This window comes from Notolepis coatsorum (assembly GCF_963971535.1).
Source record: "Notolepis coatsorum genome assembly, chromosome: 5".
Taxonomy (NCBI): Eukaryota; Metazoa; Chordata; class Actinopteri; order Aulopiformes; family Paralepididae; genus Notolepis; species Notolepis coatsorum.
Window position 1 is genome coordinate 20,061,603 of NC_140169.1, and position 15,436 is coordinate 20,077,038.

General features: G+C 43.1%; 1 protein-coding gene across 1 annotated transcript in view; it reads right to left on the reverse strand.

Moving 5' to 3' along the window:
• Window positions 1–13,181, reverse strand: part of znf385b (zinc finger protein 385B) — a 463,674-nt gene extending 450,493 nt beyond the window's left edge. The window contains exon 1 of the mRNA XM_084314029.1: window positions 13,081–13,181. The gene's annotated coding sequence lies outside the window, so the exon portion shown is untranslated. The remainder of the gene's footprint in view (window positions 1–13,080) is intronic.
• Between the last annotated feature and the right edge of the window lie 2,255 nt (window positions 13,182–15,436).

Below are 15,436 nucleotides of genomic sequence, written 5' to 3' on the forward strand. Positions count from 1 at the left end.
TTATGGCAAAACTTAACTTAAATAATAAATAATCACTATTATGGGTCCATAAAACATTTATTCAGCACTTCTGAATGCATACAGTACATTAATTCCATCTTTTCTCTGGCTGCGCAGCGGACATCTGTGCTCTACTGAGCGCACCTTTCTAGTCCCCAGCTGAATGTGCTCGCTTGACTCGGCACAGTAGACGCGCGACAGACAGACAGACACTGTCAATGTGAGAAACACAATCCCCCCCTCTCGCTCTGAATAATATGCATATTAGATCACTCAGTGATTAACCGCGGCATATAGTAAATAAGGATATAAAGCATGTTAAAGACACATTTATTGGACGCGTTGCGCGCAGAGTTTACATAGAAACAGCGCGACTCCCGACAGCACGACATCATCACAACAACACGCGAATAATATGCATATTAGATCACTCAGTGATTAACCGCGGCATATAGTAAATAAGGATATAAAGCAGGGGTCTCAAACTCAATTTACCTGGGGGCCGCTGGAGGTAGAGTCTGGGTGAGGCTGGGCCGCATCAAATATTCCACAAAAAAAGGGTTTCAAGTATTCCAAAAATGTATTAATGCATCAACAAACTACCCCTTTGCCTCATCATAAAACCTCACAAACACCAGCAACTGAGCATTCTCAGTGGTGTCAGTGGACTCATCCACAGCTATGGAAATACACTGTGCATTTTTTTTATTCTATCACAAAGCTGTTTAATGAAATCATCAGCCAGTATTTCAGTTATTCTGGTTGCTGTGCTATCTGAGGAGGATTTGCTTTTGTTTGTCTTCAAACATGGTCTCCATCACTTCAGTCATACATTATTTTATTATGTATGCATCAGAGAATGGCTTCTTGTGTTTAGCCAACACCCATGCCACTGAGTGAGGACTTGGTTCCTTTTTATCGTTGTGACATAACTTTAACAATAATTCTGCTTGCAGCTTGATATGATGATTTCATTCCATTTATTTTTGTGGTTCTTAGTGCTGAAAGGTTGCATCAAAATAACTGTGTTTTGTTTCGTATTGGCGTTTCAAATTGCGTTTCAAATTGCCACTCTTCACAAGAGCTACTGTTTCTTGGCACATTGTGCTGGTGGAGGGAGGATGAACGCATATTTTTCAGTCCATTCACCTTTGAATTGCAGCGATTTTCACTGTTGACTTTTATTTTACTGGCCATCTTTGAACATGCCATATTTTTCTACTAGCTGCATGCTGGCAAAACTATGCTACTCGCTACAGTACCTGCAGTCTGCTGCAGATTAGACTACCTGTATATGCGCTGTCAACTCTCGCTCTGACTCCGACTGAATATGATTGGACCAAAGCAGTATACAGACACAGACAGTTGGAGCAGTGCAGCCGGACAGGAGCTTGCAGAGGAGATAGCGGAGAATTTCGAGGATACCTGCTATATGACAGGATATATTTCCTTCCACTTGGTATCACTCCGGAATCACGTTTCAACCACTAACGTTGCTGCCATGAGCCTGCGCTATGGTAGCCTACAAGTGATAAAATAAATAAAACGGCCAACTCGCGCAACGGCTCGGCAAAAGGTTGCGCGCGGGCCGCAGTAACACTAAACTTTGATGTCAAGTAGGGGGCCGCAAAATATCATCCTGCGGGCCGCAAATGGCCGCGAGTTTGAGACCCCTGATATAAAGCATGTTAAAGACGCATTTATTGGACGCGTTGCGCGCAGAGTTTACATAGAAACAGCGCGACTCCCGACAGCGCGACATCATCACAACAACACGTTGTGTTTCGGTGATATATTTTCGGTGAAAAAACTCTTTCGGCCGAACGCCGAAAGGCAATTTTTTGCCATTTTCGGCCGAAAACTTTCGGTGCCGAAATTTCGGTGCATCCCTAAACTAAACAACACTTTATTACTATGTTGTTGTTATATGTATGCTTTGGTAATGTACACCCGCATCTTACCATGCCAATAAAGCACTTTGAACATAATTTAATTGAGAGAGACAAGAGAAAGAGAGAAAGACACAAGTTGACCTCAAGGTGCCCCTGGAGGATTTGTGTGTGTGTAGGCTTTGTAAGGCTTTTATCAGTTGACTATAATAAATACACACATAGAGACAGTCTGTCTGTCTGTCTGTATCTATATCTGTCTGTCTGTCTGCCTCTCTGTCTGTCCAATCATCTGTCTGTCTGTCCGTCTCTCTGTCAGACACTGCTCTTCCCATCTTAACCACTACATGTCTTGTCCAGGGTAACACTACATTATCAATATGTCTTATCCAGGACAGCTAGTCCTCCAGGGTAACACTACATTATCAATATGTCTTGTCCAGGACTGCTAGTCCTCCAGGGTAACACTACATTAGGGGTGGACGGTATAAACGGTATACGGTATAAACGGTATGAATTTGCTCTACGGTATGGATTTTGCCTATACCGTGTAACCGGTAGTGCAGCTCTAAAATAGCAATGACGTCATGTAACCACAGCGCGACTATTTCACTCGCATTTGCCCCTAAAAATAGATAGAATTAGTCATAGATAATAGATATGTGCGAACTGGAAAAAGTTATTTAGGAGGCTTCGCGCAGTGGGCGTGCCAGCCCCTCCCGCACGCATGTAAACACGGGTCTACTAGTAGTTAGTGGGACGGGACGTCTCCCTGAGCTAACGTTAGCTTAGCTACCGTTACAAAATGACCCAGTCAACTATTCACTTTTAGTTTAATACATGATGAGGCATTGTCTAACCGAACGGTATCTAGTCGGCCAGCTACCGATAGCTCCTGACATCAACAAACGCTCCATCAAGTCTAGTAGAGAGTAGACGTGTATGATAGCTCCGTTAGCCGTTAGCTCACGTTAACACAAGTTAGTTCACCGTTCAAAACGAAATGTCCCATTGAACTAAATAATTCACTGAGGCGTTGTATTAACGTTATATATCCGGCTAGCAGTAGCTACAGATAGCTCCTGATATCAATGTCTTATAACACTGATTCGATGCGTATTCGAGCTGAGGGCTTGTGAATGTGATTTAACGTTATACCAATACTAGGGCCCAGCTGCAGCGCCGGTGAATCCTGGCCGTAGCTCGAGGCTACTCGAGTATAGGTCCAGCTGCAGCTCCGGAGAATCCTGGCCGTAGCTAGAGGCTACTAATGTACACACAGACAGTGGAGCTTGTTGCGTGGTGGCGATGTCTCGCAGATAATACAAGTACAAGTCTAATTATATAATATATATATTTTATATAAAAAAAAAAAGAAGAATTATATAAAATTAAAAAAAAAATTTAATCAAAAACGATGATACCGTGATATATACCGTTACCGTCTATGCTTCAAATTATACCGTGATATAAATTTTAGACCATACCGTCCACCCCTACACTACATTATCAATAATTATGTCTTGTACAGGACAGCTAGTCATCCAGGGTAACACTACATTATCAATATGTCTTATCCAGGGTAACACTTAGGGCTGGGCGATATGGCCTCTACTGACACACTAATACAGAATTGTTTTATTAACATCTAAGACAATTTATATAAATACTCTTGGGTGCCTAAGACTTTTGCACAGTACTGTTTTCTATCCACTTTAGCCAGAAATACACACACACTACTGTGAGAAAATAATAATCTTGTAACCAAGGAATGATCCGCCTATACTTTTAATATATAGTAATATAAAATCACGGGAGACTTGATAGCTTAAACTTATGATTTTTATTATCAGCAATGTTATAACATCCTACTGGTAAACAAAACACTGTAAACGTGTGTGCATCATCATCATATATATATATTAACTTTTTAATTGCATGAAACATTATGAAGTATTCTCTTATGCCGCTTTTCCACGGTCTGCATGGTGCCCTACTACCTACTCGACTCGGTAGTACCCCCCATAGATTAGATAGATATAAAGACGGTACCCCCCCCCCCACTGTCAGTGTAGCTGGGGCGCCGTGACGTCATAGTCAACGCGACACGCGGATTTCGACGCTAGCTAACAAGCTACTGTATGAATTCAGTGCCTTATTAGCTCATTTGCGCTAGCCGCAATGCTAACGGTTAGAACGCAAGGCTACTACCAGTTCATCCACCTCGGCGCCTCCATATTCCATTGCCGTTTCTGAATAAAACACGTATGGCTAACGTTTAAACTCGCGAAGCTCTGTCCACTTCTCTCACGCTGTCGTATCCCCGTTCCCTGTTTCCTCGAGTAGAGTCCTCCAAACAAACCTGTAGCACCGCCTCTCTGGGTGTGTGTGTGCGCGCGTGTGTGTGTATGGGCGTGTACATGACGTAGGTTGGGGCGAGTCTGTGTGTATTTTTTTTCTTTGAGAGGGAGAGACGAGAGAGTAGAGCGCTGCGCCAAAGTAAGTCATATCAACCGCGGCAACTTATAAACTGATGTGAGGGATTGTGAGGAACATCACGATGTCCACGATACGTTTAAAAAGTGTATAGTTTATGAACTGTACCCGATATTTATATAATATCGTCATATCGCCCAGCCCTAGTAACACTACATAATCAATATGTCTTGTCCAGGGTAACACTACATGATCAATGTCTTGTCCAGGGTAACACTACATTATCAATATGTCTTGTCCAGGGTAACACTACATTATCAATATGTTTTGTCCAGGGTAACACTACATGATCAATATGTTTTGTCCAGGGTAATAATACTACATCTCACAGAGGTCTCTGGCAGTGGCTTGAGCAGAAGCAAATCCGGTGCTTCTGTAGCTGATAGCTGATCTAGACACTGAGTCAGCAACGGTGATGGCGCCTGTGTGTGTGGCTTGCCGTCTGCCGCTGTCAGTTTTGTTCGTGTTTATACTGGTTTTGTCATTTGTCACGAAAAATGTCAACTCTCTACTGGTTTATGGTCGCCAAGCACTGCTTGATATCCGGCTTGCTAGTGAAAATCTGGCCAAGTTTGATCTGGGACATAAAACTTTTCCTCCACCGCTTCTGGCAGGAATACCGGCTCACCTCTACCGGGCATCGGCTCCTCCTCCCCGGCTGAGGCGTATCAGACGCCGAGGTAAACGAAGCGGCCGACTGGTGAAGCTAAAAGCCTCCCTGAAACTTTCTCCCGGGTCTATATTATTGACTGGATATGGATCGAACCATCGCTTTGCTGTTTCCCGTCGCTCTCTGGAGCCTGTCGGCACCTGGCTGGTACCTGTCATCACCGGCGGGGATGAGGAGTTTCATACGCGCAGCCGCCTCTGTTCTCCCCGACTCCACAGAGGAGTGGTAAACCCCCGCAGCCTCAGGCCTCTGGCCCGGGCACCTCGGACGGCTCGGCCGGTCCCAGCTCCCGCCAGGATAGCCCTGGTAAACGCTAGATCGCTAGCAAATAAGACTTTTATCTTGAACGACTTCTTCACCACCCGCAACTTGGATTTCCTGTGCATCACAGAGACTTGGCAGAGCGTTGGTGAGTCAAGCTCTTTTTCTGAACTTTTGCCACCTGCGTGCACGTATTTTAGCGCTCCACGGACGACTGGCCGAGGAGGGGGAATTGCAACAGTGTTCAAGCAAAACTTTGACTGTAAACAATTGTCATCGGTCTCATTCTCCAGCTTTGAGCTGAACATGTTTGAACTGGGTCGCTATCCCCCTGTACTGTGCGCGGTGATTTACCGACCCCCAAAATACAATAAGCACTTCATCACTGACTTCTCTGATTTCTTGGCTGAAATTATGCCTAAATATGACTGCGTCTTAATCTTGGGTGACATGAACATACATGTGTGCTGTCCTTCTAAGCCGTTGGCTAGAGACTTTTTAAATCTTATTGACTCATTCGATCTTGTGCAGTCTGTGTCTGGTCCCACACAAGAACACGGGCACACACTGGATCTTGTCCTATCATATGGTCTACCCGTTTCTAATGTTGAAGTCTGTGATGCTTTTTTCTCTGACCACATGCCCGTTTTATTTGATGTAGCTCTCCCATGCTGTATTGACAAGCCATCTGCACCGGCCCGCCGATGCCGTATGTTTAGCCCTTCCACTGCTGTGCTTTTCTCGTCCGCTTTTACTAGCGCTACTGTACAGGCCTGTACACTGCGATGATATGATCGCAAATTGCCCCCTAATTTGGTCCGTGCGAGTTTAAAATAATATCTGGGGGCAAGCTTGCGAGTGGTGATTTCAACCCTTCATTCGCATTTCACTCCTAAATTAATCCATACAAATTGTAGTAAAACATTAGCCTACAACCAGGGCTGTACAGTGCAATATAATGTTGCGGTTGTAATTTCATTAGACAGACCAGCGCGGACCTTTAATAACATGCAATTTAATTGACACGAGCAATGAGCTAACGGTAGCTTCTAACCAAGGTTACCATTAGGATTATGCTAAGCTAACTAGCGATCTCTGCTAACCCTGGAAAACGGTCAAAGCGGACTCCACAAGACTAGTTCCATTCGTGAGGAAAGGGGGTGGGTTATTGGTTATATTGACAACGCTTGACAACAGAAGTTTAAACATAACTTCATATTTATTGGTTATTCATTTCTGTATATCATTGAATTTCCATCTCCGTGTGTCTCCATCTCTTCCTGTTTACATTCGAGTGTGACGTCATCACCTACGGCAGCTTAGACTATCAAAACGCGAAGGGGGGGGCTGGCTCTCTTGTTCGTTCTCGCCCCCTCTCTCTCTCTCTCTCTCTCTCTCTCTCTCTCTCTCTCTCTCTCTCTCTCTCTCTCTCTCTCTCTCTCTCTCTCTCTCTCTCTCTCTCTCACTCTCTCTCTACATTCAATGATTTAAAGTAGCCAAATGTTACACACAGTATAAATACTAACTGGATAGTTGATGATAGAAACATTTAATTTCATTATCTGAAATATTCTAAAATCATTAAGTCTGTGTGATTATTTTCTCACAGTAGTGTGTGTGTATATATATATATATATATATATATATATATATATATATATATATATATATATATATGTGTGTGTGTGTGTGTGTTTGGCTAAAGTGGATAGAAAACACAGTACTGTGTAAAAGGCACCCAAGAGTTTTTATATAAATTGTCTTAGATGTAAATAATTTTTTTTATTAGTGTGTCAGTAGACTACTCTTAGTACATTTTCATTAAATTATTTTTTAAAGCATCTTCATGGTTTAATAATGCAAACATATGTTGCAGGGACTTATTATAAGCATCATATTGGCGTGACTGTATGCATCAAAGGGTTAAATCAAGCATTTTTAAGTGCTTTAGAGGAAATTTAGAGGCCATATCGCCCAGCCCTACTATAATGGTAAAATAGTTATTTAAAAATTTGCTCCTAAAAAATATTGTTTGCCCCTAAATTTCTCATTTAGGGGCAAGTGTGCCCCTAGTGAAAAAGCTTAGCGTACAGCCCTGCTGTAACTAGCTCAGCTAGCCCCGTGTGTGTTAACACGGAGGAATTAACCAGGTTTGACTCCACCTGTCTGGAGATCCTTGATGCCGTCGCTCCATTAAAAACCAGGCGCTCCAAACCTAAACCTGAGCCCTGGTTGAACGACAGCACTCGTGAAGCCAGACGAGAGTGCAGGAGGGCTGAACGACAGTGGAAAAAGGACAAGCTGCAGGTGTCTTTCGACATTCTGAGGGACAGCTGGTGTAGATATCAGCAAACTGTTAAGGCTGAAAAAACAAAGCATTTTTCTGATATCATTTTAAACAACTGCCACAAGCCTTGTGTTCTTTTTAAAACGATTAATTATATTCTTGATGTCCCCCAGCCTGTTTGTCTTGAAGCTTCCACTGAAACATGTGAGCTTTTTATTCAGTTTTTTATTGAAAAAGTTGCCAACATTAGAGCTAGCACGTCCACCCCTACTTGTGACCATTCTACTACTACTGCCACCTGCCCTGCCACGTTTAGCCAGTTTGAGCCTGTGTCCCTTGCTCAGCTAGAGGAAATTATTACCCATATGAAGCCCTCAGGCTCCCCCCTAGACGTCCTACCCCCTCACCTTATCAAAGAGGTCAGCAGGGTCATAGGACCAAATGTCCTAACAATTATGAACAACAGCCTTACAGGTGATATACCTGTACATTTTAAACATGCTGTGGTGCAACCGCTTATCAAAAAACCTAGCCTGGACGCCTCTGTCCTCTCTAATTTTAGGCCTATCTCCAAGCTCCCGTTTTTATCCAAAATCTTGGAAAAAATTGTACTTGTCCAACTAATGTCTTTCCTTGACACACATGGCATTCTGGAGGTCTTCCAATCTGGTTTTAGAGCACTGCACAGTACAGAGACTGCACTTTTAAGAGTTTTTAATGATATCCTTCTCGCCACTGACTCTGGTGACTCCCTTATCTCGTACTTTTAGATCTCACTGCTGCCTTCGACACAGTGGATCACAATATTCTGCTCTCCCGTTTGGAGCACTGGGTTGGCATTAAAGGCCAAGCCCTGGAATTTTTTAGATCATATTTGTCTGAGAGAAGTTTTTGTGTTAGCCTGGGCGACGCTGTATCCTCCACAGCACCTCTCCCCTGCGGGGTTCCCCAAGGCTCAATTCTCGGGCCAATTTTATTTGTGTTGTACCTGCTCCCCTTAGGGCCTATACTCCGAAAGCATGGCGTCTCCTTTCACTGCTACGCAGATGACAGCCAGATTTACATGCCATTAAAAAGAAACACTATCAACCCGGTAAAACCACTATTAGCATGCCTTGATGATGTTAAGGCATGGCTGGCATCAAACTGTCTTTGTCTCAATGACAGTAAAACAGAGGTCATGGTGTTTGGTCCCAGCAATGGTCATGTGCCTCCTCCTGGTGATTTGGGCCCTCTTGGGCTTTTTGTGAAGCCAACAGTCACCAACCTAGGGGTGAAATTCGATTGTGACCTAAAGCTGGACAAGCAGATCAATACTGTGGTGGGAAGGAGCTTTTTCCAGCTTAGGAGGCTGTCCAAGGTCAAACCTTTTTTATCCTGTTCCGTTTTTGAAACGGTTATCCATGCTTTTATGACCTCTCGCCTTGATTATTGTAATGCCCTGTACGTGGGCGTCAGTCAGGCCTCCCTCTCTCGTTTGCAGTTGGTGCAAAACGCCGCTGCCCGTCTGCTAACGGGAACGCGAAAGAGGGAGCACATTTCCCCTGTGCTGGCTGCCCTCCACTGGCTTCCTGTGCGTTTTAGTATTGATTTTAAGGTTTTACTGTTTGTTTTTAAATGTTTGAACGGCTTGGCACCGGGTTACCTCTCAGACCTGCTGGAACCCTATGTTCCTCTAAGGTCCCTCAGGTCCTCTGACCAGCTCCTCTTGGCCGTTCCAAACTCCAGGCTGAAGCTTAGGGGGGACCGTGCTTTTGCAGTGGCAGCCCCAAAGCTCTGGAATGAGCTGCCACTGCATGTTAGGCAGGCCCCCACTCTGCAGGTGTTTAAATCACGCCTAAAAACACACTTATTTGCTCTGGCTTTTGTTTTTTAAACCGTTTTTTGAGAGATTGGCCTTTTTATGTGACACATTGTACTGTTTTATTATGTGTTTTTATTACATTTTTATGTTTTATGTTTTATCCTATGTTTGTGGACTTGTACAGCACTTTGGTCAACTTTGTTGTTTTAAATGTGCTATATAAATAAAGTGGATTGGATTGGATTGGATTATCAATATGTTTTGTCCAGGACAGAGCTACTGTATTTCATTGAGAGGGAGAGTAGTAACTAATTTCTCAAAACATAATTCCACCCAAAAATAATACATTTTGTTTTACATACATTTATCAGCCTATTATTCTTGACCCAGTTATACACAGAATTCAGTTCACTTTGCAGAATATGATTTAGTTCAGCAAAGCTGTTTGTGGATTTATATATAGTAGAATCATCTGCATGCATAGCAGCCCCATTTAAAGCAAGTGGCAGGTCATTTATCAAATAAATAATAATAATAATTAAAACAAATATATAATAATAATAATATTCTAGTCTTTTATCAGCATTTAACATAATTTATTTTCACACACATGCAGGTGTGAGAACACACACACATCACACGCCACATTTGTGTCACTCACACACACACACACACACACAGGGGGCGAAATTGGAGCCCGCCAAGCGCCATTGGCGGTCAGTTTTTACGTTTGGTGAGTGCCAGTGAGACTGTGAGAGGTCTGTAAAAATGTAAAATCTGCTGTGTGTTTTGGTTTTACGACAGTCGCAGTTTTGGCAACCCCATCTCTCATCTGCTACACGCTCTTCTTCTGCTCTGTAGGGAGCTCAGCTAACGTTACGCCCACCTAGCTAACGCCGAGTAGCCAACGTTAGTGAAATGTAATAACGTTAAATAACATTAATCACTGATACAGTATGTGGAACCATATTAAAGGAGTAAGCCGGCCGGTAAAAAGACAACTCACCGCGGAAGAAGTGGCAGCGAGAGCTCTCGCTTGTTAGCTCACGTTAGCTCTATATGTCCCAGTAAACTAAATAGTTCACTGAGGCGTTGTCTTAAGTAACGTTATATAGCGGGCTAGCAGTAGCTACAGATAGCTCCTGATAGCTGAGGGCATGCTGAATGTGATTTGACCAAAGCACAGTAACGTTATACCAATAGGGCCCAGCTGCAGCGCCGGAGAATCCTTGCATGCTGAATGTAGAGTATAGGGTCCAGCTGCAGCGCCGGAGAATCCTTGCTGGAGCTGGAGGCTACTCGAGTATACACACAGACAGTGGAGCTGTTTGCAGATAGCGAGCATTTTGACTTGTTGCGTGGTGGCGATGTCTCGCAGATAATACAACTACAAGTATGATTATATAATATATATATTTTATTAAAAAAAATTAAAAAAAAATTGGCTGGTAAGAAATATGCTTGGCGGGTAGATTCTTCCCATCTACCCGCCACTGGCCGGTGAGTCAAAAAGTTTATTTCGCTCCCTGTACACACACACCCTCTCCATCTCTTTCTCGCTCCTTCTCTCTCTCTCTCTCTCGCTCTCTCTGTGTCTCTCCGTCTCTCTCCGCTTCAGTGGTATATCTACACTTGCTTCATTGGGCTCCTACAAACTAAAGCTGACCTCTCCAACTTTTGAAAACAACCTCAGTTAAATTAATTAGAGAATTAGCCTAGATGTAAAGTAAGTCAGTGTTGACTATTGGTCTGATTGGTCTGCGGATTAATGGGAGGACTTACAACTTGACATCTCAAGTTTTATATTTTAAGTCTAATATTTCAGAAATTATTTCATAGAAAATCTGACAGGTGCCATAGATAACATTCAGCCACTAGACGTTGCACTAGACCTAGAGCACCAGCATGTCATTTATCCAATCAGGTGCATTCCACATGAGGAAATGGGATGTAGGGGGGGATACATGCACACAACATGTAAACAACATATCTATAGCATCTTTAAAGTAACAATCTCAAACATGTTCATGTAAATACATTTATATTTTGCCACTCCATCACCAACTGATATAACACAGTGATTGTACCTATAACCAGCTCATGAATGCTTTTACATTGCTGTTCGCGCACAGGAAGTGATACATTTTACATCACCAGCAGTAACAATAGTTTGTTTGTAATGAATAGAAGACTAACTCAGTAGTTAGCATGAATTGTCAAGATGGAAAACAAGTCAATACAATGCAAAAAACACAGAAATTAGGAGTTCATTGATTATCAGTTTAATATTTGCTCTGAATAGTTAATGTGGACAAGGGTGTTGTTTGCCACGATTCACTATAAAGAACACCATATAACATACGCTGTCAGTATAGTTATCCAGCAGCTGACATCAGGCATGCGTTGTTCATGGGACTGGGTAGCACGGTGTGGGACCTCACTCGCTATTTGCATATCAATAGCTCCGGTCGTCAGGTGTGTTAAATACGTTCTCAGACACATTCACACCTAACCTTGTTGTGAAGACGTGTTACATTCCATTCGTAGAGGCAATTAGGCACTGTCTTTAGTCTGTGCCCAAGCGAGGGGACATTAAATGCGCATTCGCGGGAGCGGCGCGCACGCGCCGGGAGCGCGCGTGCACGTGGTGCGTGTCACCCCAGATGATTTCAATAACGCACCACTGGCTGACATCATCAAATGAAATACAGACACTGGATAGAACTACTGCTTCTCAGACTGACCTGCGCCTCAGAAATTTAACAAACTGATGCTATTCAGTCTCACATTCCATCCTGACTGAGAGAAGAACTCTATCCAGTATGAACACTTCAAATGCTTAGCAGTGGTTCTGCTTCCAGCTGCTTCGCTGTCTAACTTCTAATTCAAACAGTTCTGTTATGTAAACAATATGAAGAAGAAGTGGTTCAACTTCAACTGTAGTTCACATCTGAAGCCAGAACAGTTGGGAAATAGGCACATTCACATAAATGTCTGTCAGCTTGTGTGTGTGTGAGAGAGAGAGAGAGAGAGAGAGAGAGAGAGAGAGAGAGAGAGAGAGAGAGAGAGAGAGAGAGAGAGAGAGAGAGAGAGAGAGAGAGAGAGAGAGAGAGAGAGGAGAGGAGAGAGAGAGGGAGAGAGAGAGGAGAGAGAGAGAGGAGAGAGAGAGAGAGAGAGAGAGAGAAAGAAAGAAAGAAGAGTAGAGTATAGAGAGAAATAGTAGAGTAGAGAGAGAGTAGTAGAGTAGAGTAGAGTTTATAGAGAGAGAGACAGTAGAGTAGAGAGAGAGTGAGATATGAACACAGAGGGGGGTATTTAGCTTAGTGAGAAAACGGAGAATGACAGAGTAGAGAAAAATAACGATAGGTTGTATACGTACTCCCTCTCCCTTCTATCTACTCTCTCTGTTTCTCTCCTGTCTGTGTGTGTGTCTCTATCTCTCGCTCTCTCTCTATCTCTCGCTCTCTCTCGCTCTCTCTCTCTCTCTCTCTCTCTCTCTCTCTCTCTCTCTCTCTCTCTCTCTCTCTCTCTCTCTCTCTCTCTCGTTAAGGGATTTAAATCCTTTACAATCAAACAGCTGATGTGCGCGTTTCCAAACCCTCACCATTTAAAAACACCATGTCTTGTGTTTTTAAACTAGTAAAGTGTCAGAGCAGGTCAGTCTTACTCTTACCTGTCGGTGTGTTTTCCGTCCGTTTGAAACAGTTTTCTGGACCAGTAGTGAAACAGCCGCTCGGTCTCGAGCCGTTGGACACCGATGAGCCGCGCGCTCTGCACGAGCCGCCAGGACAGAGAGCTGCCAGTGCGCATGCTCCTCCCACCTCCCTCACAGTGGACCTGGGGCTCGTGCAGCTATTACCTGAGAGTGACACGCACGAGAGCGCACGCACGCATTCGCTAGCTCTCACAAAGCACACACAAACACGCGCGCACGACACAATGATTTTAAATAAATCAAAATGATGTATTTATTCACAGAAATCACCTGTTGTCAGATAATAATAATAATAATAATAATAATTATAATAATAATAATAATAATAATAATAATAATAATAATAATAATAATAATAATAATAATAATAATAATAATAAATAATAAATAATAATAATAATAATAATAATAAAAATAATAATAATAATATAATAATAATAACTTCGTTTTATATAGTGTCTTTCAGAAGACCCAAGGTCGCTTTACATAGGGGAGGAAGTAACAAACATAGTGGACAAATTAGGGGTTAAAGGCCAAGTTGAAGAGGTGGGTTTTGAGGAGTGTTTTTTTAGCTACCTGACAACAAGCCTGGCAGTCTGTGTGTGTGTGTGTGTCTGTGTGTGTGTGTGTGTGCGTGTGTGTAGTCTAAACAGTGGGTTGAGGTGATCTAATTGTCTTATAAAACTCTTATTTTAAACTGTAAATACTGGCTGGCGCGCGCACATGCGCACGCACACACACACAGACACACACACACACACACACACCACACACACACTCACACACACACCTCTCCTTTCCACCTTTCTCCTCTCCCCTCTACTTTTCGCCTCTCCTGTTTTTTTCTCGCCTCTCCTCTCCTCTCTTATTTCCTCCTCTCCACCTCTATCTTCTCTCATTCTATACTCTCCACTTCTCATTTACATTTACGGTAGTCATTTAGCTGACGCTTTTATCAAAAGCGACTTACAAATTGCGTACAAGTCAGCAGGAGGGGTTCACCTCTGGCGACTAAGGGTCAGTGGTATCATTCATCTAGCAGCGCTTCACTCTGACTGCATAGTAGTAGCATAGTAGGTAGTAGTATAGACATAGTAGATAGTAGTATAGACAATTTAGACATACAGTAGTAGCATAGTAGGTAGTAGGGCTGTCCCCGACTAAGGATTTGGATAGTCGACTATGATTGGTGTTGACAGAGTCTGGCTATAGGGCGACAATAATATGTTCATGAGACATGGTTTCTCCCTTCAGCCTTTAATCGGCGTGGTTTATTATTTACATTGGCACACAGCAGCACATGAGTTCTCCTCTCCGTGAGAGGTAGGTGGGAAGAGATACAGGGGGAGGAGACATCTCCTTAAATACCCTCTACCTGGCGGTAGCATTAGCGGCTCCGCCTATAGCGCCCTCTAGTGGAAACAGTTATGCATAGTTAGACAGTTACTATAGAAATCATATATAACCTCTAACTTTAACACTCCCACTTAGGGTTGTCTAGTACAGGGGTTCCCAAAGTCGGGGTCGTGACCCACAGGAGGGTCGCGAGCCGCCGCGGGGGGGGGGGGGGGGGGGGGGGGCGTCGCCAGATGATTAAAAAAATAAATAAAAAATAATTTATTTATAAATTTTTTTTCTTTTGCAGTCAGGCCACTGAACTTAGAAGCATAGTTGCAGCAGCGCAATAGTTAGATAACCTAGGTGGGGAACAACCAGGAGATCACTGCAACTCACACAAGTTCGAGAACTATCTCTCTCTCTCTCTCTCTCTTGCTCTCACACACACACAAAAGGAGCCGCATGTGATTGGTGGAGGCGGGACCCTTACAAAAAACTGTTGTTGCTAATCATTGACACATGCTAGCCTGTAATAATCCCCCCCAGAAAAATCTACTTTGCATTTGATATATTGCAAATATATGCCATCACACACACTGGCATTTAAAGGGTTAGAATTATACAATTAATATGTGGTGTTATGATCAGGGCTGAAGTTGAATAAAAGATTGTATTATTTTCAATCCATCAAAATCAGTGTTGTTGCTAATCATACATATGCTAGCCTGTTTTTTAACAATAATTTGTGATGCCATCACAAACACTGGCATTTAAAGGGTACAAATAAAAAAAATGCCTGCACCAGAATGCAGGAAATGAAGTCTTTGTAACAAGAAATGTCCTGGTGGGGGACCCCCAGACCCCCTGCTTAAAAAGTGGCCTGACTGGGGCTATATTTTGCACTATATTTCCTGGCCTGAATGATTTCCCCAGTCCGGCCCTAGTTAAAAGCCTCCAATGCTTATTAGTGTGTGTG